Genomic DNA, 4,626 nt, shown 5'->3' on the forward strand with positions numbered 1-4,626 from the left:
TGCGGCGTGCACGAAGTCCGAGCCCGGTTTGCCCCGGGTGCGCACCTCGCGTGCACCTTCGCCGGGGTGAGCACCTTGGTGTGCAGACCTTGGTTGGGTTGCGCGCCCTGGTGCGCACCAAGGAGCGCTCTGAAGTGTGCTCCAAGGTGCGGCGTGCACGAAGTCGGAGCCCGGTTTGCCCCGGGTGTGCACCTCGGGTGCGCACCTCGCGTGCACCTTCGCTGCGGTGGGCACCTGGCTGGGTTGCGCGCCTTGGTGGGCACCATGCAGTGCACGAAGTCGGAGCCCGGATTGCCCCGGGCGCGCACCTCCGCCAGGGTGGGCACCTTGGTGCGCACAACTTGCCTGGGCTGCGCACCAGGAAGGGCTCAAGATGGCACCCGCGGTTCCGTTTTTTTCACTATCTTTCAGAACGGAAATTTTAAAATCTCGTTTTTTTTTGCCTTTTCTGGAAATTAGTGAAGGCAGCGCATCAAAGGTGCGCAACGCTGGTGCGAACCTGGGAGCGCTCCGATGTGTGCTCCAAGGTGCGGCGTGCACGAAGTCGGACCCCGGTTTGTCCCCGGGTGTGCACCTCGCGTGCACCTTGGTGCGCACACCTTGGCTGGGTTGCGCGCCCTGGTGGGCACCATGGTGCGCACCAAGGAGCGCTCCGAAGTGTGCTCCAAGGTGCGGCGTGCACGAAGTCGGAGCCCGGTTTGCCCCGGGTGCGCACCTCGCGTGCACCTTCGCCGCGGTGGGCACCATGGCGTGCACGAAGTCGGAGCCCGGTTTGCCCCGGGTGCGCACCTCGCGTGCACCTTCGCCGGGGTGGGCACCTTGGTGTGCAGACCTTGGCTGGGTTGCGCGCCCTGGTGGGCACCATGGTGCGCACAAGGAGCGCTCCGAAGTGTGCTCCAAGGTGCGGCCTGCACGAAGTCGGAGCCCCGGTTTGCCCCGGGTGTGCACCTCGGGTGGGCACCTTGGTGCGCATGCCTTGCCTGGGCTGCGCACCAGGGCGGGCTCAAGATGGCACCCGCGTTCCTTTTTTTTCACTATCTTTCAAAACGGAAATTTTAAAATCTCATTTTTTTTTGCCTTTTTCTGGAAATTAGTGAAGGCAAGCGCATCAAAGGTGCGCACCTCGCTGCCCACCACGGTGCGCAACGCCGGTGGGCACCCGGGAGTGCTTCGAAGTGTGCTCCAAGGTGCTGCGTGCACGTTGTCGGAGCCCGGTTTGCCCCGGGTGCGCCACCTCGCGTGCACCTTCGTCGGGGTGGGCACCTTGGCTGGGTTTGCCCCGGCTGCGCTCCGAAGCGGGGTTATTGGAGCGCCGCCTCTTTTTTGTCGGAGCGTTTGGTGGGGTTTCTCGCATTGGCTCTTCCGAGGCCCGGTTGCCACCCTGGCGCGCACGAAGTCGGAAGTAGGGTTAATTGCCCGGGTGCGCACCTTTGCCAGGGTGGGCACCTTACCTGGGCTGCGCACCAGGGCGGGCTCAAGATGGCACGCGCGTTCCGTTTTTTTCACTATCTTTCAAAACGGAAATTTTAAAATCTCCTTTTTTTTTTGCCTTTTCTGGAAATTAGTGAAGGCAAGCGCATCAAAGGTGCGCACCTCGCTGCCCCACCTTGGTGTGCTCTGAGGTGCGCACCCGGGAGCGCTACGAAGTGTGCTCCAAGGTGCGGCGTGCACGTTGTCGGAGCCCGGTTTGCCCCGGGTGCGCACCTCGCCTGCACCTTGGCCGGGGTGGGCACCTTGGCTGGGTTTGCCCAGGGTGCGCTCCGAAGCGGGGTTACTGGAGCGCCCCCTCTTTTTTTGTCAGAGCGTTTGGTGGGGTTTCTCGCATTGGCTCTTCCCAGGCCCGGTTGTTGGGTGCGCTCCCACCCTGGCGCGCGCAAGTTGGAAGTTGGGTTAATTGCCCGGGCGCGCACCTTCGCCAGGGTGGGCACCTTGGTGTGCACACCTTGGCTGGGCTGCGCACCAGGGCGGGCTCAAGATGGCACCTAGCATTCCCTTTTTCTCACTATCTTTCAAAACGGAAATTTTAAAATCTCGTTTTTTTTTGCCTTTTATGGAAATTAGTGAAGGCATCGCATCAAAGGTGCGCACCTCGCTGCCCACCTTGGTGTGCTCCGAGGTGCCCACCACGGTGCGCAACGCCGGTGCGAACCCGGGAGCGCCCCGATGTGTGCTCCAAGGTGCGGCGTGCACCGAAGTCGGACCCCGGGTTTGCCCCGGGTGCGCACCTCGCGTGCACCTTGGTGCGCACACCTTGGCTGGGTTGCGCGGCCTGGTGGGCACCATGGTGCGCACCAAGGAGCGCTCCGAAGTGTGCTCCAAGGTGCGGCGTGCACGAAGTCGGAGCCCGGTTTGCCCCGGTACGCACCTCGCGTGCACCTTCGCCGGGGTGGGCACCTCGGCTGGGTTGCGCGCCCTGGTGCGCACCAAGGAGCGCTCCGAAGTGTGCTCCAAGGTGCGGCGTGCACGAAGTCGGAGCCCGGTTTGCCCCGGGTGCGCACCTTCGCCGCGGTGCGCACCATGGCGTGCACGAAGTCGGAGCCCGGTTTGCCCCGGGTGCGCACCTCGCGTGCACCTTCGGCGGGGTTGCGCGCCCTGGAGGGCACCATGGTGCGCACCAAGGAGCGCTCCGAAGTGTGCTCCAAGGTGCGGCGTGCACGAAGTCGGAGCACCGGTTTTGCCCCGGTGTGCGCACCCTCGCGTGCACCTTCGGCGGGGTTGCGCGCCCTGGTGGGCACCATGGTGCGCACCAAGGAGCGCTCCGAAGTGTGCTCCAAGGTGCGGCGTGCACGAAGTCCGGAGCACCGGTTTGCCCCGGTGTGCGCACCTCGCGTGCACCTTCGCCGCGGTGGGCACCATGGCGTGCACGAAGTCGGAGCCCGGTTTGCCCCGGGTGCGCACCTCGCGTGCACCTTCGCCGGGGTGGGCACCTCGGCTGGGTTGCGCGCCCTGGTGCGCACCAAGGAGCGCTCCGAAGTGTGCTCCAAGGTGCGGCGTGCACGAAGTCGGAGCCCGGTTTGCCCCGGGTGCGCACCTCGCGTGCACCTTCGCCAGGGTGGGCACCTCGGTGCGCACACCTTCTCAATGTTTTCTTGCCTTTTCTGGAAATTGGTGAAGGCAGCGCATCAAAGGTGCGCACCTCGGTGTGCTCCGAGGTGCGAACCCGAGAGCGCTCCGAGGTGCCCACGAAGTCGAAAGTCGGGTTAATTGCATTGTTTTCCCCGGGTGCGCTCCGAGGTGCGCAACATCGGCTGCGCACCAAGGAGGGCTCCGAAGTGTGCTCCAAGGTGCGCACGATGGCGTGCACCTCTGGTGCGCACGATTCGGAGCTCGGTTTGACCGGGGTGCGCACACCTTGGCTGGGTTGCGCACCTTTTGTGCGCTCCAAGGTGCGCACGAAGTCGGAGCTCGGTTTGCCCCGGGTGCGCACCTTCGCCAGGGTGCGCACCTTGATGCGCACGCCTTGGCTGGGCTGCGCACCTTGGTGGGCGCCATGGTGCGCACCTTTCGTGCGCTCCAAGGTGCGCACGAAGTCGGAGAGCTCGGTTTGCCCCGGGTGCGCACCTTGGTGGGCGCCATGGTGCACTCCGAGGTGCCCAAGATTGGTGCGCACCAAGGAGCGCTCCGAAGTGCGCTCCAAGGTGCGCGCGAAGTCGAAAGTTGGGTTAATTGTCCGGTTTGCCTCGGGTGCGCACCTTGCGTGCACCTTCGCCAGGGTGGGCGCCTTGGTGCGCACACCTTGGCTGGGCTGCGCACACCTTGGCACCCGCGTTTCCTTCATTTTAAATTTTTTTTTTTTACAATCTCTCAAGTGGGAAATTCTATAATCTCAACTTTTTTTGCCTTTTCAGGAAACTTTTGAATGGAGCGCATCATTGGTGCGCTCCGAAGTGTGCTCCAAAGCTCTCTCCAGCTGCGTGCACCTGCCCCGGCCGCGCACGCCGGCCCCGCCCAGCTTCGCTCACCTGTCCCGGGCGTCTGGTGCGGAACCTTAGAGTAAGAAACATCACCGGTGCACCTTGGCCAACGTGCGCGACTCGACCGAGCGCGCACTGGCCGAGGTGCACACCGATTTCACCTGGGTGCGCGCGCAGCACCTCGGGCGCACACGGGGTGCGCGCACAACGCCCGGGTTGCACCGTGGCCTGTGGGCTCGGGGCGCCTCGGGTGCGCGCTCGGTGTCGCCCCTGCCCGCGCGCGCGGTAGTGCGGGCAGCGCACCCCGGCCCGGCCCGGCCCCGACGAGAACGCAAACGGGCAAAAGGTTTATTCAAATAGCATTGCGACGCCCGGCGAAAAACTAAAAAAGGGTGCAACACCGGGACTTCCCGGGAGGTCACCCATCCCCAGTGTACTACTCCGGCCCAAGCGCGCTTAACTGCGGAGTTCTGATGGGATCCGGTGCACTAATGCTGGTATGATCGCACACCGTTATGAGCTTGTCGCAGTGTGTACTTAGCAAACCGCAACCGCGACCCACGTGCGAATCCACCCCGGCCACCCACCCCCGTCGAGGTGCACACCCTCCCTCGCGAAGTGCGCCCCGTTCGCCAAGTGTGAGCCCTGCCCGGGTGCGCGCACCTTGCTAGGGCGTCGGGTGTGCACCCGGCCCGGCCTACGTGCGTGCACC

The 4,626-nt window shown here is 64.5% G+C and overlaps 1 non-coding gene across 1 annotated transcript; it reads right to left on the reverse strand.

The window, feature by feature from the left end:
• Window positions 1-4,303: 4,303 nt before the first annotated feature.
• LOC131868285 (5S ribosomal RNA) lies at window positions 4,304-4,425 on the reverse strand. Its single transcript, XR_009366751.1, has one exon. It is a non-coding gene; the product is annotated as a 5S ribosomal RNA (ribosomal RNA).
• Window positions 4,426-4,626: the final 201 nt, after the last annotated feature.

This window comes from Cryptomeria japonica, unplaced genomic scaffold (assembly GCF_030272615.1).
Source record: "Cryptomeria japonica unplaced genomic scaffold, Sugi_1.0 HiC_scaffold_202, whole genome shotgun sequence".
Classification (NCBI taxonomy): Eukaryota; Viridiplantae; Streptophyta; class Pinopsida; order Cupressales; family Cupressaceae; genus Cryptomeria; species Cryptomeria japonica.